The sequence below is a fragment of the Lagenorhynchus albirostris genome, chromosome 17 (assembly GCF_949774975.1).
Source record: "Lagenorhynchus albirostris chromosome 17, mLagAlb1.1, whole genome shotgun sequence".
Taxonomy (NCBI): domain Eukaryota; kingdom Metazoa; phylum Chordata; class Mammalia; order Artiodactyla; family Delphinidae; genus Lagenorhynchus; species Lagenorhynchus albirostris.
Window position 1 is genome coordinate 70,239,339 of NC_083111.1, and position 27,927 is coordinate 70,267,265.

At 40.5% G+C, this 27,927-nt stretch overlaps 1 long non-coding RNA gene across 4 annotated transcripts in view; it reads left to right on the forward strand.

Moving 5' to 3' along the window:
• Positions 1–27,927, forward strand: part of LOC132507742 (uncharacterized) — a 376,375-nt gene that overhangs the window by 332,624 nt on the left and 15,824 nt on the right. For 3 of the 4 annotated variants that reach the window (XR_009536285.1, XR_009536287.1, XR_009536284.1), the window contains 3 exons: positions 16,829–17,039; positions 20,754–20,990; positions 22,563–22,689. The exons of the other annotated variant lie outside the window; for it this stretch is intronic. This is a non-coding gene — a long non-coding RNA (uncharacterized LOC132507742). The remainder of the gene's footprint in view (positions 1–16,828; positions 17,040–20,753; positions 20,991–22,562; positions 22,690–27,927) is intronic. 4 annotated transcript variants of the gene reach the window in all.

Consider the following 27,927-nt stretch of genomic DNA (forward strand, 5'->3'; position numbering starts at 1 on the left):
GAAAACTTGGAATTTGGGAGACTGGAACTTTACTTGTCTCTCAGGTAGAAACTTTGTTATATAGCAAATCTATTTAGAGTAAGCGGTTTCCTAGAAAAGATATGAAAGAAATGATCCACTTTAAAAAAAAAATGAGTCAAGTCTTTGGAAGCGGGCAGATTTTTTACATATAAACATATATAAAATGGAGTCAAGAAAACAAGACAAGTCTGCTTTAGAGAGACCGTTAGTAGCTTTTCAGGCCTTACAAAGTGTCAGATATGTGGGAGAGGGACCAGGATACCATGATAGATGGTTCATCCAGAACTACATGGAATGTGGTTCCCCACAGGAAAACTGAGGTGCTGTTAACAGAAGAAGGGGGGAAGGGATGCTAGAGATTAAAAATTGCAGCTGGTGTGGGTAAGTAGGAGGTGGCTGTCTCACCTTTTTCCTGTGAGCATCAGCTCACCTCTGTTGTGCTGATGAAAAAAGATATTGTGAAAAGCATCTTATCCATCACCTGGTACAAAACAGAGCTGGAATAAATGGAGGCTACAGGTTTTCACGTTTCTTTATTGTAATTATGTATAAAACATGACACGTCACACATCCTAAGAAGGATTAAGCCCATCTGAGCTGATCACATGTTTGCTAAACTCTGATGCACATCACCGAGGGCCCATGCACTGCACACCTTTCTGTTCTTCCGTCCTTAGAGTTTTGACAATGACTCTCTTCATGGTTGCAACATGGCTGCCTCAGCTTCAAGCATCATGTCTTCTTCTTAAGACATCGTTTCAGATAAGAAAGGAGGGAATGTGTGCGAAAAGGGCTCCTTTCATGTATTAGGGAGGGAATCTTTCCAAGAAGTCCTCCTCCTTACGTGCCATGGACCAGAAGTATGTCACATGTCCAGCCCCAAACCCGTCTCTGGCAAGGCGAGTGCAGTTACTATGATTAGCTGTAAAGCATCGTGATTCATCCACTGGGGCTGGAACAAGGAAAGGGTCATGGCCATGGGGCAGGCAGTACTTTCTTTGGCATCTCTCTTTCCTTCTCATGGCTAGAGAACATGTCTGTTTTGTTCACAGTTCCTAACGCAGTGCCTGACCTAAAACAGGCACTCAATATATATTTGTTGGGGAATGAATAAAGTAATGGATGAATATACTGACTAGGTTGGCCTTTTTTCTCATTTATTCTGGTTTCCTCATTTCTCTGAGTCTGACTGTCCTGGAGCTATTCTTCCTGTCTGAAGATGAGCCCTCCTAAATTTGGTAACATGGTAAGAAATGAATCTGACCTATCACAGTGCTCATTTGCAGCCTTTGGTGTGGGTTGATCATTGTGGTCAAGGAGAGGACTGGAAGGTACATTCAAGGCCTGCTTGCACGGGCATGACCAAGACCATTCTCAGCAAAATGAAAAATCACGGTACCTTGTTCTCTTTCATCTTCTCTCTGGGCAGTTTCCTATGGCTTTTCAAGCTCATCTATTAGAATGTCAACAAAATCACAGAGATCTGCAGAAAATATTACAGAGAGATGGTTTGAAGTCACCAAGCACCTTGGAAGCATTAGTTTATTAAGCATTTAATGAGATAATTATAAACCTCTTCCACTGAGCTCATAGCTCAAAATGTCGAAACACCCTCTCTAGGTATCACTTAGTTCATCCAGTTTGAATGAAGCAGTAGAAAATATTTTCTTTTAAGTAGGTGATTCTCCTGGATTTTTCATGATTTCAGTCTTGTTTGCCCCCATTATTGGGTCAAAATGGGCACTTTTATGCTCGATTCTAGAGTATTCTTGGGAAGGAGATAGAATGATAGAGTGATTGTCTAATCTCAGTTGAATCTCATCTCTATCACTTATTAGCTGTGACTCACTGGGTAAGTTGCTTAATATCTCCAAGCCTCAATTTTCTCATTTGCAAAATGGGGCAATAATTGAGGGTGTTCTGGTGCAGTGTTTGCAGCAAAGTACGGGTGCAATAAATGCTATTATCGATAATTGCTTTTTGCCACAACATGTTATGGTCTTCGGTCTGCTGTTGAAATGAGCAGCTTTTACAAAGACAGCTGTAACTTTGTCATATTTGAAAAACAGATATTGCTCTTTGGGAAACCCCAATGTCAGTCCAATAATTGTGAGGCAAAGAATACATCTGTATTGTTGGCATGGTTCTGGGCACTGGGATTCTATTCAGAACCTGATGGGGCCTTTCAGGTTGCTGAGAGTGACTCTGACCAGTCAACTAAGGGTGGTTGAAAAATACCCATGGAATTGATGTCTATTTGTTTTGCGTAAATGAGCTTCTTTAGGTTGAGTTGGCTAATCATGTCAGTCAAATGGCCACTTCAGGTTTCCTGAGTTGATTCCGTCCTGCGGTTGGGTGTGAAAGATGAGGTTATGTAATGTGGCAGCATGGGAGACATAGAGGACCAGGGGCTGGACGATGTCGGTCTTCACCGTGCTGTCCACTAACGCATGGTCACTTCATCAAGTCACCTCAGCATTCTAGGACCTCTGACCTCTAAAGTGAGAATTTGGTACCCACCCATATAATTTAGCTGGTTACTGCAGAGTAAAGATGAGAGGATTTTGTTGTGGTAACTATTATTACTGTTACTCAGCGGGGTCTGAGAGGAGAGTTTCTTCAGATGCCAGAAATTCCTTGGGTCAAGGACTGTGAGAACACTTGTCTTTCTATGATCAGTTCTTTCCAACTATCTGGATAAAATTCACACTAAATGTAAGAGGAGCTATTAAAAAATATCTCTGACTGGATCACCTGGAAATCTGAATGGACTAATGTGGAAGTTTGGTTTCTGAGAAGCACACACTAGGACAGGAGGAAATGCCCAAGAGATTTGTTGGAGGAAACACCTGTGAAGAAAGAGGAGGAAGTAGAGGAGGCAGGGAGAGCTTTCAGACCCCAGTGCAGGTCTCACACCTGTGAAAGGAGAGGGGGAAGGAGGAATTGGGGAGAAAGAATCTCACATCGGAGTGCACATCTAAAATCTAGTATTTGGCTAGCCAGTGGGAGTCTTTGAGCCCAAACTGCCCATGACAGCGGTTCTCTGTCCTGCAGAAGTGGGCTACGGCTAGTCACCTTGCCATCCTCAGTCATTTGCAGGGAGCATCCTTTGGGGTGGGGGTGTGGTCTTGGCACGAACGCAGTAGCAGGCCCAGCAACAGGGCATTTAGTCAACTATGCTTCTCATCGCAGAAGAGTTGAGCAGTACGTTTTCATGGCCACCCACCAGATTGTCAGAGGTTTTCTCTTTGCAACACAGATCTTAAGGTGTTTGAAAAACAAACCCAAACATTTGTGATAGTGTAGGTTTTGTACCCCAAGTCAATGTTCCATTCTGTCCCTTGACTTTCACTTCCCCCTCTGTTTCAGCTAGACCAATCATGTTGAAAACCCCACCCAGGTTTGTAGAGTTCCTCATTTGACAATTAAAAAAAATCTGTATGTGAGTAAGTCACAGGAACTTCCTTTGTTTTACCTCCTCAATGAATTATGATTTACTCTCTTGGGTTTCCTATGTTTTCCGCCTCTTTACACACCCGTCACTCTTTTAGATGGGAAAGGTCACTGAGGTCAGTTTGCTTCTCTGCCTTCCAGTCGGACCAAAGGGACCCAGTTATCCAAAGGGTTTGGACAAGAAGCAGATCATCCAAAACGATGTATGATAGAAGGGAAGAATTCTAAGGAGGTAATCCACAGATGACGAGAGGGAGGCACTGGAAGTGTCTGTAGGCTTTGCTGAACGTACAGCATTCTTGAAATACGTCATCATCATGGGATACTGCCTGGGTGATCACTGAGGGACTGCACTAGGATTTTGACTCTAGAGTCAAAGAAAATGGTTGTTTATTAGATGTTGGAACAGTGGTTGTCTTCTTTCAACAGAAAATAGGTTATTTTTCCCATTGAAAAATGTTTTGTTGATGGAGATTGTTTCAGAGACTAGCCAGACACTCCCTAGACCTCCTTCCTCTTCCTCTGAGCGTACCACTGGATGAAATTTCCTGCCTCCTTTATAGTTAGATGTGGTTGTGTAATCAAGTTACAGCCAATAACAAATGGGCAGAAATGGTGAATATCACTTTCAGATCTGTCGTCCCTGCCAGGAAATTCTCATGTTCTCTCCCATCCTTTGCCTGCTGGTTGGATGCAGAGGGTCCAGTGGAAACTCCAAGGTCCTAGAAAATGTCAGAGCCATTGAATAAAGGAGCCAGGGTCTCTAGTGGTCATGGCTCATAGGCCCAGCCACTCTGCAGCATTTGGGATCTTCCTGGACCGGGGCACGAACCCGTGTCCCCTGCATCGGCAGGTAAACTCTCAACCACTGCGCCACCAGGGAAGCCCCACAGCCGAATTTTTGAGTAAGTCAAAGCAGTTGTCTTATCCAGATAAAACAGAGAGTGTGTGGACGCTGTTGATGAAGAATCATGCCAAAGGAAGGGAGACCTGGTGGAAGGTCAGTGAGCTCAATTCGGCAAGCAATGTTTGAACAACATCTTGAGTGGAGCACCGTGCTCAGTCTTGAGACTAAGGGTGGGTGACACGTGTTTGCTGCCCTCAAGGGCTCAGTGCTATAGATACAGACTTACAGTACAGCTCGACAAGGCAACAGCTATTCGTGCAATGTACAGAAGAAGCTAGGAGCCAGAAAAATTAACTTCCCCTGGGAATGGGGTGCAGGAGTGGATTCTCAGAGGTGGCACCTGACCTGGGCTTTGAAGATTAACAAGGTGGGTAAGGACCCAAGCAGGTATGCAGGGAGCATTTCTGGCAGAGAGAGGAAAAGAGAAGAGCAGGGATGAGACCGACACGAATTCACCGTCCCTTATGTATAACCTTGAAATCTAATATACTGTGAAAAGCAAAATTTTGTCACCCATTTTGGGTAAAAACTGAGCTGACAAACTTATTTGTCAGTAACACTTGCCTTGAATGGCCACGAAGTTATCTGTCCCCTTTATTTATCCCACTTAGTGTGTGTATTCACATGCTTCACTGCAGAAATATTAATGTGTTTGGTTATGGGGTATACTCTAGTCCCTGCTAAGGTATTTCATCACTTCTCTATACTCACTACATTACCTCTCTAAAATCTAAAAATGTGATGAATAATACACCAGGATTCGAGTTTTTAGAACTGTACTAATCAGTTACCTTTGTGGGGTGTTTACCATTCACAAAGTGCTTATGATCACATCGGATGGACGGCTTCTTTCTACAACATGGAGTCACATGGCGGTTTTCCAGCCCTCCAACTTCACCTGGCATCACCCCCATCTCTCTTGCTGGGCCACATTGGCCTCCTTTCTGTTTTGCGAATCAGCCCAGTGTATTGCAAGTCTCAGGGCCTTTGCGCTAGCTGTTCTCGCTATTTTGAAAGTTCTCCTCCTGGCCCATGACGAATCTCATTCTCGTTCTTGAGGTCTCCAGTTTAACGTCTGTTCCTCAAAGAACCTTGCCCTAAGTCTACCGCAAATGGTGGCCTTCGTCATAGCACTTATCACAGTCTATAATTATTTTGTTTATTTCTTTGTTTATTACACATCTCCCACTTAATGTAATGTCCAAGATGACAGGACCCCTGCTTGCTCTTCACAGCTGTGTTCCTGATGCCTGATGCGATATTTGTAGAATGAATGGATGAATATATCAATGAACAGGCTATAAAACTCAAATCCTTTCTAAGTCTATGAGCTCCTTGCTGTCAGTGTTTTTGTCTTAGGGTGATGACATTTAATGGAAAGACCATAGGTTTTGTTCTATGATCAGACATAAATTTGCTGTGTGACCTTGGGCAAATTGTACCACCTCTCTGAGCCCAGGTTTCTCTTTTTTCACCTAACGAAACTAATAATAGTACCTCTCACATGGGAATGTAAGTGACAGAATGATAATAAATGTAACATTTCAGCATGTTGCCTGGCACATTGTAGGTGCTTAATAAATGCTGGATGAAATGAGTGAATGAGCCTGAGGAAGACACAGAAGCCTTTGCTCCTTTCCCTGCCCTCACACGGTGCCCCTACCCCTATCTAGCCATAAAGGATCCAGGTGAGATTAGGTAGATGGATAAAGGATTGGAACCTAACAGCAAACAAGCCAATATCGAGCACTTACTGTGTGCAGCTGCTGGGTTAAGGACACTATAGGACAAGTGGAGATGACTGAGGCATATTCCTTGTCCTCAAGGAGGTGGCATTTCAACATGGCATTTAGCATTTGAAGATATTGGTGGATGGAGACGTGTGGGTGAGAACCAGCATGGTCAAAAGGCATGGTCACAGGAAGAGGATAGCGGTTTGGGGAATATTGAGGAATCTAGGATGTGAGAAAACAGAGGGAAAGACATAGCTGGAGAGCTGGTTGAGCTCAAACGCACGAGAATTCTGATTGCCGAGCTGAGGAAACTGGACTCGATTCTGTAGATAATGGTGAGTCAATAAAGGCTCTTGAAGAGAGAACAGAAATGACCCGGCTAGCAATAGGAAGGATGAACTGAGAAGAAAACCCTGAAATGGCCCCAAAGCAGGCAGTCCCTCTCAGTGGATTGGGTCAAACACCTTTGTCAATAAACGAGGGTTATAACATCTTGAATTTCATTTTCAATCAGTGCAGGGACTCTCTAATAGTGGACCATTGGGAACTAGAATTGTTCTCTTCCCTGTGGGGAGAAACATGGGAAGCTGAGGTTTTGATCCCTGTCCTAAATGATCTTCCTTCAGTAGAGGGGAGAAGAGTCCTGCTCACCTATTAAGTCACACTTGTTCAATCAACTCGCAGTTTTCGAGCTCCTGTCACAAGTCAGCACTGTGCTAACGGCAGGGGTGTAAGAATAAAGGCATATCACCTGTTCTCAATGGGTTTCACAGTCTACTGGGAGAGGAACACAGTGACTGCAGTGGGTGGCTAAGAGCCACCAAGAATGGAACGAAAAGTGATATGAAAAGTTAGGAAGAGAAAACGAGTCATAGGGGCTGAAGTAGTGGAGAAGGACTTCTCAGAGCCCATGGACTTCAACTTCAAACTCATTCAAGGGATTTTGAATGATTGCTTTGGGGAACAACACAGAAGAGTAGGAAGACAGCATTGTATAGAGTAGGAGAATGAACATTTTGGAGTCTGACTACCTGGGTGGTATGGATTCTGAGTCCACTCCCTACCTGTGTAATAGTTAACTAGAGAAATCACTCTATTTCCTAGTCTCCTCACCTGTAAAATGGGAAAATGGGGGAAACTCACTAGTACGACTGTGGAAAGCATAGAGCAGGTGTCAGCAAACATTTTCTGTAAAGGATCAGATAGTAAATGCGTTAGGTTTTGCAGGCCATGTGGTCTCTGTTGTAGCTACTGAGCTCTCCCACTGCAGTGTGTTATGACCTGCATATTTGTGTCTCTCCAACATTCATATGTTGAGACCCTAAACGCCCAATGTGATGGTATTTGGAGGCGGGGCCTTTGGGAGGTAATTAGGTTTAGATGAGGTCATGAGTATGGGGCCCACATGATGGAATTAGTGCCCTTATAAGAAGACAAAGAATTAATCTCTCTCTGCTCTTCACCATGTAAGGACACAGTGAGAAGACAGCTGTATATGAACCAGGAAGAGGGTTCTCGCCAGACACTGAATCTGCCAGCACCTTAATCTTGAAATTCCTGGTCTCCAGAACCTTGAGAAATAAATTTCTGTTAAGTCACTGGTCTATGGTATTTTGTTATAGCAGCCTGAACTCGGACAATGGGGAACGCATTGTAGACAATAGATAAATGAATGGTTATGTCTGTATGCTAATACAATTTTATTTATGGACACCAAAATTAGATTTCACATAATTTTCACATGTCACAGAACATCATTATTATTTTGATTCCTACCCCCATCATTTAGAATGTAAAAATCATTCTTAGCTCTTGGCTATACAAGTGGTGTGCTGGATTTGTTGATTTGGTCTACAAACTACAGCTGCTGCCCCCTGAGATATATTATAGAGCAAAGGGTTCTAAAGGTTAGCTGTTATTATTGTTAATCCCACTTATCATATAGGAAAATGGACTTTAGAGAATTCATAAAAGACCCTGGACAAGAATGTCAGTCCTGTGTCTCTTCATCAAGTGCTCTGCCCAGTGAAGGGGGAGGAAGGGCACAATTCAAGGTAACCAACTCTGGGTTCCTTCCTCCCCTCGAATTTCTCTCCACTTATCATCTCTCTTTACATATTATTTTTAGAACTCTCAAAATGGCAGCCACAAGAAGGCAGAATATCCAAAACAGAAGAAAAAAGGAACTAAGATGAAGGGAAATACCTTTTTCAGTGAACACTAGTTATTTACTTAGAATTCGGCCATTAATCCCAGGACGGAAATGAACCAAAATTTACCCAAAGACACATAAGTATGAAGAGTTAAAAGAAAAGAGTATGTTTTGGATTTTTTTACTTTAAAATACATTAAAAAAATTTTATTGGAGTATAGTTGATTTACAATGTTGTGTTAGTTTAAAATACATTTTTGAATTTAATGGTCTGTGCTTTGCTTCCCTCTCTTAGCTCAGCCAGCTTCCGTAGTACCTTTGTCCTCCTCATTTTCTGGGGAACAATGGATGTGGCAAATAAAAAATAGGTGTAAATCACTGTGCAAATAAAATGAATAAATATGATGTGCCTGGAAACAGAGCTTAATTTGAAGTGGCCTTCTTCCCTTAGCCTGGGAAAATACATATCCTACATTTGTGTGTTGCCTTGGTTTTTTGAAGGCTTCCATGTACAGTTAGCTCATTTGTTTTTTGCAAGTCTTTTTAATTGTCAAAAAGGTGTTTGCATGCTCTCCAAATGTACCATTTCTTCTTCTTCCACCCCAGGGTAAATCAAAATAAATTGTATTGTCAATGAATCGCAATGAACTTTCCCTTAGCTGGTTGCCCTGCCCCTTCCTAGTCTTTAATCAAACCACATTCAGGGTCATCTTTCAGAAGCACACATGCTTAACATCCTTGGGTAGCTCTCCATCTGAAGATTTCTCTACCTTTCCAGTTACATCTCCTTTTCCACTGTGGACTTGGCACTCAAGTCACTCCACAGTTTGCAGGAGTCAATGCTTCCTCACATCTTTATGCCTTCTTTCACACTGTTTCCTTGGAATTGAATGCTTTCCATCCAAGAATCAGCCTACCTTGAGTGCAGACCAGAGAGAACAAAGGATGCAATCTGAGGAAGTTCTATAGCCACCAAGTCTCTCAGTTTTCCCTCACTCCTTTCAAACCCCAGTTTCGTCTATTATTTTGAAGAATGAGAAATCCAAGAGTGGGAGTACCAATCCACGCTACAGTCTCAAATGTACTGGGTGCTGGGAATATACAGCAATGAATCATCCTTCAGTGAGCCTGCAGCTAGCAGGGAAGATAAGGCCAGTCCATGAATTCCCAGAACACCAGGCAGGAAGTTATAAGAAGAATATGTATAAATAGAGGGTTCCGTATAAAGCTCAGAGGAGGGAAAGGCTATATTAAGCTGGAGCAATCAGAAAAGACATGTTGGAGCATTTGCTATGTGATTTGGACCTTGGAAACAAGAAAGATTTGAATAAGTGAAGATGGTTTGGAAAGTGGAAGGGTGTTGATGCCAGAAGTTCATTCCACGCAAAGCCAAGGAGGTGGAAGAGAGCTGGGCTTTCAGAGAGAACAAAGAGACTCCGCTTCTGAAGAGCGAGAGGAGCTGAAGAAATAAAAGGAGGAAAGATGGATCAGGGCCAGGTAGCGGAGGAAGCGAAGGTGTTAGCTGATAACTCACCCGCAGATCCCCAGACAACAGGCCAGCTGCATACTCAGAAAGTTTTCCTTCTGATTCAAGCTGGCAGAAGAGGTTGCCTGGCAGGGGTACCCCAGAACTTCATCAGAATGCTGCTTCTCTGCTTTTAGACAATCGGCACAGTGGCGCCAATACTTTAGAGCTGTGTTAAAATACTTTTGTTAATTTTGGACTTGTATTGAGTTTATTAGAAACGTGCACCCTGAGATGAGAGTTAGGGACCCCTTGCTGATAAGACCCCAATACTGAACAGAAAAAGCCAGAGAAATGTCAAGTTATTCTGTGTGTACATGTGTTCACCTCTTGCAGAGAAATCATAGAGCTTTGCTAATGTCATGCTCCCAGATGGCTTTTTAAACGTGGGAATTACAGATACAGGAGCAGTAAAAGAAAACTGTACATGAGAATGAAGATAATCAAAGAATTACCTTTATTTGGACATTTTCTATGTAAGACGGCATGAAGTTGGCCAGAGATGGACCTTGACTCCTGGGCTGATCAGACTCTAATTAGATCCTGAGTCCCACCACCTATCACAGCTTTTCTCAAGTGGTAAATGGATTACTTCTTAATTCTTGTCAGCAAACATTTTCTGGTCCCCGACTAGCCATCAAGAACTGTGCTGTATGCTAAAGTAGGTGGAGGAATGAAATGAAATGAAAATCGTCTTACTTCTTGACGTCCTTGCTGTCTATTGGGGTAGACACAGATCCACAGACCTTGTGAAAGCAATGTATTAAAGGATCAGATGGCAGTAAGCACAGGTGCCGTGGGAGCCCTGAGGAGGAACATCTCCTTAGTCTGGACTAAAGATTTTGAGAAGGGCCAGGGAGGGTTGACTGAAGAAACGGACACATCGGTACAATGAGAATCTTCTCTCCTGTTGGTCCAGCTTTAAAATCACAGCATCTCAAAGCTGGCTCTCCTCGAAGTTGGAGCACCTATCGAATTTAATTGTCATCCCTTGCTTCACCGTCTGAGCTATGGTAAACTTCAAAGGACTTCGACTGTTTCTATTTTGTGCACGATGTGTCTCCACCACATAACAGTATCTGACGCCTAATAGCTTCTTGTAAATATGGGTTGTGTGTTAAGGAAGAAAATATTAGCCTAGGAATTTTCACCCTCACTCTCCAAGTGCTAAGGGGAATTCTGCTGTAATATTTAATGCATTCCTAATTCTGAGCCAAGTCTGGAAGGAAATGACAAAAGAAGGAAAAGCAAGTTAGAATGTTGGACCAAAAGGAACTTGGAAATCAGCTGATTCTATGCCTCATTTCTACAGATAGAAAATGGAAATTCAGAGAAGTTATATTGTAACTGTTAGTGCAATGTCACCCATGTACTTAGCAGCAGAGCGGGTCTAAACCCAAGGTATCCTGATTGCAGTACTCCTTTCCCGTGAGGCATACGTATTATTTTTCTATCAGTTACAGATATGTAGGGAGGGAAGTGCAAAGGATTCTGGAAAGGGCTTATTTCTTTTGCCACCGTATAGAATAGTCTGGATCCTAAAGGAGCTTCACGTTGCAAGGAAGGCTTTGTTTAACGGAACATTTTGTGTGATAGGTTTATCCTCTACAAAACCCCCACATTTTAAAGGATGTGTTCTTCCATGCTAAGTAATTGCTTCTGGCAGGAACGTCTTTTACTTTATAAAAAAAAAGACCCCTTCTCTTGCTTTCATCTGATATCTCAGTAAGGCCCCAGAGGGAAATGTTGGGAACAAATGCTTGTTCGAGCTGTAATATTCCCTTGAAAAGTGAAGCTTGAAATCCTTTAGGGAGCCCAGTGTTCTTTCAAAATTGATTTTGACATTGTAGAGCTACATCCTAACTAACTTCCATGCCAAAATATGTTGTGACTAGTGTTTGGATAGTTGAAAGAATTTAAAAAAAATAAGTTTTCATATCAAGAGCAGAAGAACAAATGGTTTATATGCTGTGTGACCTGGGGATTATCCTTAAAAAGCGTTTTCTAAAGTGGTTATAGGAAGAAATGATGAGAGTAAAAGATTACTTGGCAGGTATGAGATACTGTCCTAATAGAAAAGATTAAATGAACCCCCCACCCCCGCCAAAAAAAAGCACCAGGGAGAAACAAAATAAGAAAACTCGTTATTGTATTATCAATAAAAATCCATGATTTCTAACATTTATTAAACACTCACCATATGCCGGGCACTGCTCTAAGCCCTTGTAGGAATTAATGCCTCTAATCTTCCCAACAACCCCATGAGGAGGGTGCAGTTAATAGCCTCATTTTAAAAAGAGTGAAATGAGACACAGAAAACTACTGTAACTTGCTGGAGGTTACAGTCTAGGAAGCAGTGGAGTTCACGTTCAAACATAGGGAGTCGGGCTCCAGAGTCCATGTATTTTTTATTTTTTAAGTTAAAAATTTAAATACCAAACTAACATGTGTCCTGTGGGCACACCTCATGATCCCAAATTCCACTTAACATGAATGGACAGGTACGCATACAAATATTTATGTACAAGGATGTTCAGCAAACCATTACTTCCAATAATGGAAACTGGAAACAATCGAAATACTGAACAATTAGGGGTGTATTAAGTGCTCAGTTGAAAAAATGGAAAAAAGAAAGCAAAGCACAGAGAAAAAAATGAAATCCCTCATAATCCCTATACTCTGAAATAACCAGGAAGAAATTGCTGAGCTTGTCTTTCCAGCTTTTTTCTATATTTTGTTTCTGATACAAAATTGGTATCATACTGGATATATTGCTTTATGATTTGACTTTTCTATGCAGATACTATTATAAATCCTGTTCAAGCCACTAGTTATTCTTCTACCACTTATTTTAATGGCTTCAAGGTGTTCATTTATTTGTACATATCATGATTTATTTAAACGTTTTATTGTTGGATCTGTGCTCTTTTAACCATTATTCTATGATGCCTTAATGGATGGTAACTGACTGATCTCTAAAAGTAGCACAGGCTCTCTAACTTGGAGCTCAAGACATTGAATGATTTGCCCTAACTATTCTAATTTAATCTTCCTGTCTTTTATAATTCACTGACCCTGAATTATAGAATCATTTGTTCTAGAAGTGTAACTGGGCATCTCTTACAGCACTCGTGCAATTCCTCTTATGGCATGAGTAGATCTACCTAATGATCTAGCTATATTCTACTAGGCTGAAAACTTATTGCAAGCAGAATGTCTGCCTGAATCAACTTCCTAACCACATACGAGAGAATTGTGTCATACACTTAGTAGATGCTCAGTAAGTGTTTATGGAATAAATGAAGGTCATACATATTATTTTTAACAGTGTAAAAATTTCAAATATCTAATGATGGGGGCAAGTTGAATAAACTATGACATACTGGTATAAAGAATTTTGAACAATAATTAAAAGGAGAAACACAACAAAAGAGAAAAGGTCTGAAACAAAGCAGAAATAGAGTTAAATTCTTAAAACCAGATCCCTTCATACCTCTTCCAAACTTCTGTTCACTATTCCTCCACTTAGTCTGACTTCTTTGAATGGTTCACTGCTCACAAGCCTACAGTTCTCAGCCTCCTTATCTGAGAGCTTCTGTAGCTCTTTGTATCACAGTACATATCAGAGAAACCAGAGCACAGCTGGGGTTTAAGGAATGGTTGTTGAATGAATGATCAATGGAGAAATATGGGTAGACAACAAGACTTCGGGCCCTGGTCTTGATGCTGGCATCATTATTCTCCTATCTTAGCAGATTTTCTTAAACTGTTCTGCCTGAATCCCCAGGAATCCACACACACACAAATTGTGGCGATTATAATAGAAAAAATATATTTAAACTTATTAGTAATGCACAGGCTCAGCAAAATGTCAAGTTTTTCTAATTTTGCTGGAATGAAATCAATTTAGTGTAGCAACACAGCCTCATGCTAATTAGAAGCCTTAACTGGCATTTTCAATTAAGAAAACTGTGAACCATCAAAATCACTTAAAAATAGTATTTTAAAAAATGGGTACATGATCTTTTAAAAACTTAAAGCCTGTTGGGATAAAAATAATTAGTATAAAAAACTGAAAACTGTTTTTAAAAATTGGGATTCAGTTTTAAAATTCGTAAAATGGAGATTGATTGATCTCCTAGGTAAATCTCAGGTATTTATATCCTAGGTACAGATTAAAATTACCTCCGTTCCTATCTTTGTCCATTGTTATACCATCAGAAGGCCAAGGTCCTGTCTCTTTGTCTATTCCCAATTCCTATATCAGAGGTTGGGCTATGTTAGTTGCTAAACAAATACTTGTTGACTAGATAACTGAACAAGCTTTGAACACTTTCTGAAAAGGAATTATATCCCAGGATATAAGTGAACCATTTAGGGAATAATGATGAGTTAGACCATATTGACTTTTACAAATGGGAACTGTGTGGCCACTTGGAAACAGACAATTGGCAAGTTGAATAACTGCATTGCTGGTGGGAAGGGAATTAGGTAGGAACTCAATGAACCAAGCATCTCTTTGGGAATGGTCACAGACAGTGGGAACAAATAGGTAGCAATTTTTAGAAAGAAGAAAAAGAAACACAGACAGTTATTGCCTACCGAATTTATCCATCCTTGCTGCCCACAAGTCTCTTTCTTTAGTTCATGAATGAAGAAGTAAAAAGAACATGACCCATAAAGACTGAAGCAAGGGCTCAAAAGATAGAGTTTGTAATGTAAGGATGAGGATGATGATGAGGACGACAATGATGCTTATCGACATTTTATGATCATTTGCTACATACAAGACACCTTGCGTAACGGAGTAGGACCTAACGGAAGGAGAGAAGATATAGATTAAGGAGATTAAATAAAATTATTAAGTAAGGGACCTTAATCTAAGAGGAATCAATCAACTTTAAGTCTTCTTTTCACCCATTAGGGTCAAACAGACCTATATTTGAATACAAGTGTACCAATTACTAACCATGTGAAGCTTGGTGAGGTGCTTAACCTCTCTGAGCCTTAAATTGATTACCTGTAAAAAGGGAAAAGGAACACTTAGTTTACAACACTATTGTGAGGATTTAATGAAATATTATATATGGAAGTAATTTGTTAACTGCTACGCGAATATGAGATTTCAAAGATTAGCTATTCCTATTACTCAACAGTTAGATAAGAGGTACACAAACATGAATAGTAAGCAGTGGGTGATTGTGTAGGAGTGGGAAGGAGAGCCATGTGGTAAAAGCTGAGTGGTTGAAAGGAGGCGAGAGAACTAATGGGGACCATATCACATCGGGTCTGCAGACCCATTGTCTACAAAACACTTTGACTTTTATTTGAGTGAAATGGAGAGCCGGTGCAATATTTTGAGCAGGGCATGAAAGGCATAAAATAATGTGTATCTTAAGAGGATCACTTTGGCTGCTGTGCTTAGAATAGACCGTAGGGAGTTAAGGCAGGAGGGGAAAAGTCAGGCGGTTATTACAGTAATACAGGTGAAAGATAATGGTGGCTTGGACCAGAGTGGTAGTGGTGGGTTGGTGAGAAATGGCTGAATTTTAATATTTTCTGACGATAGAGCCAAGAGTATTTCCTGACAAATGTGGGGTATGAGAGACAGCACAGGTAATTCCTATTCCTGGATTTTATTTTATTTATTTAAAAAAAACTTTATTGGCGTATACTTGATTTACAATGTTGTCTTAGTTTCAGGTGTACAGCAAAGTGAATCAGTTATACATATACATATATCCACTCTTTTTAAGATTCTTTTCCCGTATAGGTCATTATGGAGTATTGAGAAGGGTTCCCTGTGCTATGCAGTAGGTCCTTATCAGTTATCTAATCTTTATATAGTAGTGTCTATGTGTCAATCCCAATCTCCCAATTTATCCCTCCCCCCCCACTGTCCCTCCTGGTAACCACAAGTTTGCTTTCTACATCTGTGACTCCATTTCTGTTTTGCGAATAAGTTCATCTGTACCATTTTTTCCCCTTTTTTTTTAAAGATTTCACATATAAGCAATATCATATGATTTTTGTCTTTCTCTGTCTGACTTACTTCACTCAGTATGACAATCTCTAGGTCCATCCATGTTGCTGCGAATGGCATTATTTCATTCTTTTTTATGGCTGAGTAATATTCCATTGTATATACGTACCACATCCTCTTTATCCATTCCTCTGTCAATGGACATTTAGGTTGCTTCCATGTCCTATCTATTGTAAATAGTGCTGCAATGAACATTGGGGCGCATGTGGTTTTTGAATTATGGTTTTCTCCAGATATATGCCCAGGAGTGGGGTTGCTAGTTCATATGGTAGCTCTATTTTTAGTTTTTTTAAGGAACCTCCATACTGTTCTCCATAGTGGCTGTATCAATTTACATTCCGACTGACAGTGTAGGAGGGTTTTCTCCGTACCTTTTCCAGCATTTATTGTTTGTAGATTTTTTGATGATGGCCATCCTGACCGGTGTGAGCTGATACCTCATTGTATTTTTGATTTGCATTTCTCTAATAATTAGTGATGTTGAGCATCTTTTCATGTGCTTTTTGGCCATCTGTATTTTATTCCTAGATTTTCACCTAAGCAACTGGAAAGCTGATTGCCATCTTCTGAGATGGAGAAGAAGCAAATGGCCTAAGCTTGGATAGGAACGATCAGGAGTTTGGTTTAGCACATGTTGAGTTTGAGAGGTTGGTTTGGGATCCAAGTGGACATATCAAGTTGAGAGCTGAATTTTAATCTGGAGTTTGGGAGCTAGGTCTGGGCTAGAGACATAAATTTGGGCATTGCTGGCATGTAGATAGACGGTATTTAAAGAGATGCAGTGCAGCAGACAACTGCTCTTTTCCCAAGATTGATTTCACCTTGTTTTAGCCTAGGTCTAAGAAGTGGGGTTTTCCCTAATTTCTCTTCCCTCCATTCTTCCTTCTACCTCTGCTCTACCCCAATAACTCCATGATACCTCATAGGATAGAACCATCCATTCACATCTTAGGTCCCTTGTACTTTGCTGGTTTATTTTTCTGTCTCTACTCAGCTTTCCCAGTGCAGTGACTGCCACATGTTGTTGGGATTTTGGTCCAAGCCACAGAAGAAGACAGTGAAGCTAAGTGATGCAGGAAGTAAACTCATGACCTTAGATTCGGGAAACTGGTGCACCAACCACTGAGAAACCAGAGATGGAGGATTTTTGCACAAGCATGAGCAGAGTATAAATCAACATCTCTGCCTTCAACAAAATCCGCATCGTAAGTGCAAGTTTATTTACTCTGTATATTCTGTGGGACAAATGCTTGGTATTTATTCAGAGAGGATACTGGAGAACCAGGAGAATTGTCTTTTGCTTTCAAGTAGTGTATACTTTAGAGGCGGAGGTCAATGCTTATTCATGAGAAACCATATCACGTACTCAGGAGAAAAGAAAGGGATGGATGGAGGGGTTGCTGAGAAATGAATTACTCTTATTTGACCATCATGTTCTAGAATAAATGTCAGGCCATCTGGAAAGTCTTCATTAATTCCTCATAAGAATGGTCAATAGATCCATGATCCTCCAGAGAATACTCCTATTATTTTATAAGATTTATTTTATTATTGCAAAAATAATGTACCTTCTTTGTAAAAAAATCATAAAATAAAAATAAACAAGAACAAAAACACAGAAAATTTCATGACCAGAGATGACTGTGAGATCACCTTTTGGGTATTTTTTTCTATGTATTTACTTATTTTACAAAAATGAGATCACACTGTGCTTCCTTGTAGCCTTTTTTCTCACTTGACAATAGAGCTGAAGAATTTTCCATGTTGTAAGCATTTGCCTACAACATCATTTGCATATCTGCCTATTATCGGTGTCATGGCTATATCATGAAGGTGATGGTGGGCTTGGGGCTTGTTTCATTTTATTTTTCCTCAGCATCCAGGACAATGATGGCTAACAGGATGTTCTTACAATCACAGAATGTTAGAGAGCTCAAAGCTCCCTCAGGCATCATCTAGTTAATTTCCTATTTTGCAGATGGATAAGTTGGGACTCAATGTGTTAAATGGATTGGCAGTTCAGGTGGTCAGAAAGCTGCCGAACCAGAATCAAACCCAAGTGCCTGGACTCCAAGCATCACATCCTTTCACTACAAAGTTCAGACTCAGAGTAAACCCAACATCTGTGAAACAGACATGCAGTAAAAAGAAAAGGGTATACTTGGGCAGGAGAAGTTTGGGGAGGAGAGGTCTCTTGTGGTCCTTTTGGAACTTTCAGTTTTACTTCAAACCCTGAGATGTCAGAGGTTCATAGAAGGGTGAAGTTGCAGCATGAGGTACAGGGAAGAGGCAGCTTGAGGAAAGAAACTTAGGAGCTCAGGTTTGCAAAACCCACGGTTGTGCGGTCACTCAGCTCCAGCCAACACCCTGAAGGATGCAACAAAGCACTAGGAAAGTGAATGGCCACCCAGAGTCTCAATTCTGGTTTCACACTATATCTGAAGGGCTCCCATCCCTCAGCATTGGCCTCTAGGAAGCCTAATAACATTTCAACTTTGCTCTTGGTCAGGAATGGTTTTTCAGTTTTGACTTTGACAACCCAGAATGTTCCTGACTTCCCAGAATCACTCTCCAAGCCTCCTTGCTGTGGAGGGAGGAGAGTGGTGCTCAGAAAGCTTCAGAACATATTCAGCTGTGAGTGAAGAGCAAGGAATGCTGGGAGTTCCAGCCTGCTGTTGACATGACACCATCCTGCCAAATCTGCTTCATATTTCCACTGGTGTGATTGACCTGAAGTGCACATGGGCTGCGCCACTTCTTCCCTAAAACCTTCCATGGCCTCAGGGTAAAGTTCACACCCCTTTGTGTAGCATTCAGGACCCTCTACCACCTGACATTTGCCCACCTCTGCCTCATCTCTGCCATTTTGTCTTCAGCAACACCAAACTTCCTATGGGTTCCTGTACAGAACCATCCTACTTTTTCATCCAGTTCCTGCTTTCTGGAGTGTGCTTCCTCTTCTTTTATCCAGGGTTAATCTCACTTAGCTAGATTTTGTACCCTCTCTGTCTACTTAAGTAACTCTAAAATTCCATAATCTGTGATAATGTCTGAAATATTCTCGGGAATTTTCAGTCAAATGATTGAACTTCATCCTAAGTCTTATACTCCCATCTGGGATCGGTGCTCTTTCACTCAGTGGCACATTCCAGATGAGATCAGGTGCGTTCAGGGTGGTCATAGAGTAGTGGCACATTCCAAATCACTGGACACCTGTGGGGAGCAACAACTTACCGGACTTAGAATCTAAACAGAACCCTATTGCTTATTTTTCCCAGCTGCAAATTATCTGGATGGCATAGACGGTTTTCTCTAGTCCTGCACTTAGAATATTTACTTAAATACTGGCAGTGATAAAATTGTGGGAAAGAAATTGCACATTCATCAAAAGTAGGCACCCTGATAGAAGTGCATAAACATGGTAGTCATCTCAAAGTTAAATTACCATATGTACATGGTTGGCTTGTCATTTATGTACTTATATATTTGTATACCCATCATCCTTAATCACTTACAAGAATGAATGTGTGCATTTAAGAACAAATGTTTGTGACATAAGCTAATGGCTAATTGAAAATTTCTTCTTAGAGGAGAAAGCTGGAAGAAAATACCAGAAAGGACAAAAGTTTTGTAGAAAGAACAGCAATACTTGCTAATACCATACAGTTTGATTTTAGCTCAACCTAAAGGAAATTCCTGCTGAGATGCCTGAAAATTATTATTTTTAAAGCATGCAATATCTAGCAAAGAGAGACAGCTCATCTTGTCAGAAGGAACACTGAATTTAGCATCAGGAAACTTGAGGCCAACTCCTTGCATAGCCTTTTCTGGGTGTGTGATCATAAGAAATTCATGTAACTTCTTCAAGTCTATTTCCTCAAATTTAATCTGGAAATAATGCTGCAGCCTTGCTATTAGATTTGAAAAACACAAAATACATGAACTTACGTTGAGGTGCTAATTAAATCTCATTTGCATTAATATGTTATTTTTCTATTCCCATTTGTATCATAAAAATCAGGGTCATAGAATCCAAAAATACTACTGCTACTAACACTGTTACAACTGGTGCTACTATTATAGCAACAATAACAACAACTACTATTACTAGCTGATATTTATTGAGAGTTCATTATACATCTACATTGTTTTGGCATTTTACATGAATTAATCATTTATGTCTCTTAAAACACCTAGGAAGTGGCTACTATTATTTTCTCCATTTTATGAGCAAGCAACTGGAGACCCAGAGAAGTTAAGGAACTTGCCTAAGATCACACAGCTAGTAATTGCCAGACTGGGATTTGAACCCAGGCTTAAACTCCAGAGTTCTAGCATTAAGAATTATACTTTCTTCCCTATCTAAAAATAATAGTAAAATTACCTTACCGTTGGATTGTTCTTCGTTCTTTCATAGAGATAATCTCATTTTATCCCTCCAGCAGTCCTTTGAAATAGAGGTTATTATCTTTTACAGACATGAAACTTGGGTCAAAAAGATTAGGGAAGGGCTTCCCTGGTGGCGCAGTGGTTGAGAGTCTGCCTGCCAATGCAGGGGACACGGGTTCGAGCCCTGGTCTGGGAAGATCCCACGTGCCACTGGGCCCGTGAGCCACAAATACTGAGCTCTGCGTCTGGAGCCTGTGCTCCGCAGCAAGAGAGGCCGCGACAGTGAGAGGCCCGCGCACCGTGATGAAGAGTAGCCCCCGCTCGCCGCAACTAGAGAGAGCCCTCGCGCAGAAACGAAGACCCAACACAGCCAAAAATAAATAAATGAATAAATAAATTAAAAAAAAAAAGATTAGGGGATTAGCTCAATGTCACCCTGCTCCAGAACAGTAAAATCAGATGGCTGTCCCACTATGGTGGGAACTAAGAACTTCTCCCATCCTGTTTCTGGCTCTATTCTGCTTTTGCAGTCACGTCCCCCATTGAATACGCCTTCCACGAAGACCCCAGCTGAGTCCTGGTGTGTTTTTATTTGTTTTGAAAGCTCTCTCTTCTCTGTCATTCTTTCCGGCACTGTCTGCGACGCGTGAGACTACTTGTTTCTTCAAGCATCATGTGGTTCTGCAGAGCTTAGACGGAGTTACAATGGACTTCCAGATCAGATGTCATTGGCATTTAAGGGAGTCATCCTGAGAGGAACACTCCAGGTGAAATGAACCTCTGAGGTCAAAGGTCACCTCCTCTCCAGACTCTGAGCTCACCACTTATCCACACTTCCTCTGAGGGAAACACAAGTTCCTCCTTAAATAGAGCCTCCACGATGTCATTGCTCTCTGCAAATTTTAAGCGTGCACTCTATTTTCTGTTGTCTGCAGTTCTGAATACTCCATGATCTGGCCTTGATTAACCTGCCTAAGCCTGCCAGCCTTTTGTCTCCCAGTTATGTCATCTTTCTCTGCGCTGTCTCAGAACCCTGTGCTTAGGATGTTCCTTCAATTAGAACTCTCTCTTTAAATGCTTGGCTTGGCTAACATGGTCTCAGCTTATATGTGACCTTCCTTGACTCCCTGAACCACTCCTCTGCTCTTCCATGTCATGTAATCTCTTTAAAAAAGGATGCTCTTCTCATTTCAGCATTTGTTACGTTGCCTTGAGATTGCCTGTTTAATTGTCCGTCTCCTGAACTATGCAATGAGCTCTTTGGGGACAGTGGGTTTTGGTATCTCCTATAATGCCTGCACATAGTAGTTGCTCAATAAATAGCTGTTGATTAAATGCTTATTTCTCTTTCTGAAGTCACCAAATACTTTGAAAGGATCTCTTATTGATGTCCTTGCCTTCTAGACTGTGAGTTTTCTGAAGACATTCTGCCTTATTCAGCGCTGCATCTTCAGTGGCTGGCATGGAGGAGGCACTCAGTAAATGAGGAACTGACCAGAATTTCAGATCCTCTAATCCTGCCCATCAGCCTCTCCATAGCCTGCCCTGCCTCTTCTGAAATGCATTCCTCTCCACAATTGCTCCATCTTCCATTTTCCCTTTATTTTTAATGACTTCACTTGTGGTTTGATCTACATAATTTAGCATTTGCTTATACTATTTGCTCTCACTTTTCCTGTGTTTTTTGTGTTCGTATCCCTCCCCTGCTAACGAAAATAAGTATAAGCATAAATGGGATAATAATTTTTTGTATTATTATAACTTCTACCAACCTTCTTCTTCATATTTCAAAAATTATATACTCATCAGTGATAAATGCCCACATTTAATGAGCTCTTAAAATGTGCTACTTGTGAGTGCTTTTCAGACAGATTACGTCGATCTGCACAAGAGCATGAGAAGTAGGCACGGGGGAAACTGAGTCTTAGTAAGGCTCTGTCTTATCCAGGTGGTGAATGACAGAAGCAGAATTTAAATACAGAGCCCATGCTTTCAACCATGTCTACCTCTGCACCATTGATAATTTAGAAAAGAAGGAGAACAATAAAAATAATATTAAGAGCACCCATAGTTCCGATCCACTACTAGAGGCAGCTACTGCTACCATTTTTGTACATGGCTTTTTTGTCTCTGCCTATGGTAAACAGCCTCTAGCTTGACCCCCCACCTCCAGCCATTCACTCCCTTGTGTATTCCCCTCCTGTTGAGTGAGGGCTAGATCTAGTAACTCACTTCTAATGAACAGAATAAAGCAGAAGCAATTGAACATAACTTCTGAGATGAGGTTATAAAAAGACTGCAGCTTTCATATCGAGTCTCCTTTTCTTTTTCTCTCTGAGATCGCTCATTTGGGGAGAAGCAGACTGCGTACTGTGAGCAGACCTATCGAGAAATCCCTGTGGTTAAGTAACTGGTGACTCTGATCCACAGCCAGCAAAGGCCTGAGGCCTGCCAATAGCCAGATGGGTGAGTTTTGAAGCAACTCCTCTCCCGTTGAGCTTGATGATGGCCGCCCCATCAACACACGAATTCTGGCTTTTGTGTGTGAGAAAGAGCGAGCAGAGGCAGCCAGCTCAGCTGCGCTTGGTGCCCTGACCCAGCGGCTGTGGGATAAACAAATGTTTGCTGGCTTAAAGTAGTAATTTGGGGGGTATTTTGTATATATTGCAATAGGTAAATAATACACAGTCCTATAGACGTTTATCTAAATATGTTTGATCATCTATGTTTTACTATTTATCACAGGTCAATATTTAATTTATTGAGTGAAACAAGCTGATAAACCTTGCTAACAGGCTGTAAAATTCTTTTTTTTTTTTAATTGTGAGATATAGCCACATACAGAAAGTACGCAAGGCATCCACGTGCACCTGAAAGAATCATACACAAACACCCTGGTCCCAATTTCAGTATATTTTATATTTTAAATAAAATAAATCTGCAAGGTATACGTAAAATCAGGCACCATATCATCTCCAAAGAGAATATAAAAGAGAAGAGAAGAGAAAAGGCAAGCTAAAGAGAGGGTACCATTTCAGGATGGTTTATCAATCAGGGTCTCTGAATCTTTCTTTTGTAAAATCTTTCTTATACACTTTTCTTTAACTGTCTAAAGAGGAAATGCTTAACGTTGTCTTCGGGAAGAAGTCTAGGGATTGTGCCATAGTGGAGTGTATATAATATGTGGGACAGAGTGGGGCCTCTGTACCAAATTGATAAAGGAATGAATGGACTTGGAATTAAGAACATGGATTTGAGCTCCTTCTCAGCTGATTGGAAGTGAGTGATGTCATCACTTAACATATATGAGATTTAGTTTCCTCATCTTTAAAATGGGGACATGCTCATGAAGTTGTGAGGTTTAAAAAAAATAGCATTGTCTATATGAGGCCCGTTTACAGTGTGCTCAGCATATATAGCAAACCCTCAATACATCAATTACTCTTGAGTAATAATTCTGATTTCAGAACACCATCAAATATTGACTTATTACTATATAAGATTTAAGTAAACATATTTAGTTTATTTTATTATTATAATATTTTTTGGCCGCACTGTGCAGCATGCAGGACCTTAGTCCCGTGCCCCTGAAGTGGAAGCACAGAGTCGTAACCGCTGGACTGCCAGGGAATTCCCAACATATGTATTTTAAAATATCACAACTTTATTTCTTATTAAATGATAAATGTTCATAATAAAATAATTTTAAAGAATTTTTTTTTAAGTATGAAGAAGAAATCAGCAAATCACTTCAGAATTCCACCAGCAAGAAATAACCAACATTAACTCTGGTGGACCTCATTCCAAACATCCCTGTGCGTATATGGATGGGTTGGAAGAATGGAAGGCTAGTTAGGTAGATAAAAAGCTAGCTAACTAGTTAGAGATCATAATGCTTTTTAAAATAAAAACGTTGTGTAATTACACTTGATTGTAACTAAAGAAAAATGAACTGAAGTGAAACTGAAGAAACTGCTGAAATTTAGATCATGTTTCTTTTTTCCTCCATTGCCAGTGATAGTATTTCCTCAAATATCTCTCTAAGTAGGGTTAAGTAAAAACTTGATGAGATCAAATGTTTCATTTTCCTCTTTTAATATACATCTTCCAATTTTTCAGGCAATACTAATTAAAAATAACCTCCTACTATAAAAGATAAAGTGTTTTTTGAGAAACCTCCACACTGTTTTCCACAGTGGCTGCACTAATTTACACTCCCACTGACAGTGTACGAGTGTTTCCTTTTCTCCACATTCTCACCAACATTTGCTATTTGTGTTCATTTTGATGATAGCCATTTGACAGGTGTGAGGTGACATTTTATTGTGGTTTCTATTTGCATTTGCCTGATGATTATTGATGTTGAGCATTTCTTCATGTGCCTCTTGGCCATCTGCATTCCCTCTTTGGAAAAATGTCTATTCAAGTCTTCTGCCCATTTTTTAATCGGGTTGTTTGTTTTTTTTATGTTGAGTTGTACGAGCTGTTTATGTATTTTGGACAGTAACCCCTTATCAGTCATATTACTTGCAAATATTTTCTCCCCGGCAATTCCACTCCTGAGTATATATCTGAAAAAGCCCAAAAATGCTAATTCAAAAAGATGCATGTACCCCAATGTTCATAGCAGCACTATTTACAATTGCCAAGAAATGGAAGCAACCCAAGTGTCCATAACAGATGAATGGATAAAGAAGATGTGAGATATACATTCACACACACACACACACACACACACACACACACAAACACACACACTGGAATACTACTCAGCAATAAAAAAGAATGAAATTTTGCCATTTGCAGCAACATGGATGGACTTGGAGGGCATTATGCTAAGTGAAAAGTCAGACAGAGAAAGACAAATACTGTATAATATCACTTATGTGGAATCTAAAAAATACAACAAACTAGTGAATATAACAAAAAAGAAGCAGACTCACAGATATTGAGAACAAACTAGTGGTTACCAGTGGGGAGAGGGAAAGGGGTGGGGTAATAGAGGGGTAATGAATTAAAAGGTACAAACTATTATGTATAAAATAAGCTTCAAGGATATGCTGTACAACACAGGGAATATAGCTAATATTTTCTAGTAACTATAAATGGAGTATAACCTTTAAAAATTATGAATCACTGTATTATACACTTGTAACTTCTATAATATTGTACATCAATTATACTTCAATAAAATAGAAAAAGATAAGTGATTCATCCTCTGACTTTCTCCCACCTCCTTTCCTTAGTCCTGAGTTTTGTTACTTTTACAATTTTAAAGTTAAAATGATTGATAACACATTGTGTTTGGCAATCAAAAATTTTGCTGTTGTGCTGTTGTTTAACCTTATTTAAATGAATGTGATCCCCATAACTAGTTCTTTGAACTATAACTTCTTCACTCTAGAGGTGTGTATTTTAATAAATTCATCTTGCGATTGGATTAGTCTTCCAGTATATTTTGCAAGAGGGCTCATATAGTTTCTGAGTTCTTTCATGTTTCAGAATGTCTTCAGTTTTAATATTCTTGAGTTACATTTGCCTTTAGTCAGGGCTTTGGGACATAAATCTGATTTCTTCTCGAAGAATGTTGCTGTGGTGAAGTCTGAGGCCAGCTGGATCCCACCTCACTCCCTTTTTATCTGTCTGGATAAAGTCTTCCTCTATAGATAATGTTGATCAGGATAAGTTCAGTGCCTCCTTGTAAATTGTACTGTTTTTTTCTAGTCTATTAATTTCTTATGATTTGCAGATTTAGTATTTTTCTAGTATCACAAATATATATGAAATGACATCTCTGAAACACTCTCCCATTTGTTAGTTGCTCTCCTTAAAAATTATAAATGATTCTTTATGTGGGCCAACTTTGAAGTCTATTTATCATCATCTGTAACTGGTTTGTTCATTTATCTTTTTCCTTTGCATTCACTGTGAGGTGCTAAAGCCTTTTCTTTTTGTCATTGTTTGAATTTTTAGTTGTGTCTAGTCTTTTCTCCACTGGTTTACATTTATTTGTTTGATCCATAAGGATGCTGCTTTGACCTGCAGTTGTTTCCTTAACCTGGTAATCTGCCTTTTCAACCCAGCATATTGCTTCATCATCTTGTTTTTGAGTCTTGTATAAATGACTCCATACTGAGTTTTTTATTGTTCTTTTGCAGATTGTCTTTCCTTTCCCTTTTGTGCTCTAGAATGCTTGCATAGTTGAAATGCCATTTTCTTCCCTTTTTTCTCACGCTTAACATGGAGAGCTCTGCCCAGATCTTCTCTTTGCTCTGATCCAATGTGGAAAGATACTATTATTCCTTTTTGGCTTTGTCTTTGATCAGGTGGTCTTGCCTTGTTACTTTTAGTTAAATTGATCAGGCTAAATGTTTCTTTCTGAACACTCTTCTGGAATCAGAGGATACAGGGCATGGGGTGAGAGCTTGGCTGAAGCTTCTGGTTGACCTGACATGGGTTTTCTTCTAGGGTCCCACAAAGTCTCCTGTTCTGGGGCCTTCCACCGGCCATTTAGGTGTGTCTCCTGTTCATCCCACCATCTCAGCATGAAGCCACAGAAAAAGCTGGTCCCCTGTGGCTCTTCCTGTTTCTGTTGAGTCCTCTGTGCCTCACCAGTATTTTATTTTCATTGCAAGTGTGATAACTCTTGTTTAGTGTTATTTGTCATATCATGTTACACCCCTGCCCAAAATCCTCCCAAGGCTCCCATCTCACTCACTCAAAGTCATAGTCCTCCAGTTTTTACTGGGCCGTCAGCGTGATGCCCCCTGGTACCACCATCCCAACCCTTGGCTCCCTTGACTTAAGCCACACTGGCTTCCTTGCTGAGCTTCAAGTGTGCCAGGCCCACATCTTCCTTAAGAAGCTCCCAGCAGTGGTTCTCCCTGCCTAGAACCCTCTTTCCCAGATAGCCTCATGGCTTCACCTTAGATTCCTCAAAGCTTGGCTTGGATGTCAGGATTTCAATGGGATCTTTCCTAAAGATGCTTTTGTGTACAGCAGGTAACTGGGAATTCCATCCCCCTTCTCTAAGAACAGACCCTGGCTCTGGGGCTCCAGTTCAGCCACCTTGCCCAGGAAGAAGACTGCGGGCCTCTAAGTGAGAAAGCGCTTCTGGAGGTTGTATGACTGGCTATGAGAAAAGGGACTTCACTGACCCGGCCTGGGGCACTCAGCAGAGTAGTGGAGAGCCCTCCACTGGGACAGCCTACAGAGGCTGAGATGTTGAGTGAAAACTAAACTTGCAGTTTGAAAGATTCTGTGAAGAAAATTTACAAAATAAAATAAACGAATCCAAACTGAACTAAAATTTTGTCACCTTTTTTCTCTTGCTCTGCCAAGTTTTCACCCAGACTGTGTAGAGGAGACAAGGACAGGCCCCCACGGACTTCAGTTTTGGGCTTATACATATTTTTGACCCTTTGAATGAATAGCTGCTTGGAAATGGAAAAAGATTGAAGTAAACTACCTGCTGACTTCCGGTTCCAAATGATAGCTGTCTGGTGGGTCCGGAAGCTAAGCCGTTCGGCTCTTCTTGTGAAAACCGTAGATGAGATGGAACGCTAAGACTGAATGTACAGCCTGATGACAGAAGCTAGAATGGTTCACAGTCATCATGGGGTAGATGGATCTGGACTGAGGATCAGCTACCTTGACTCCAGCATATGGCATGCTCTTGCTTTCCTTCATGAGAAAATTCCCCTT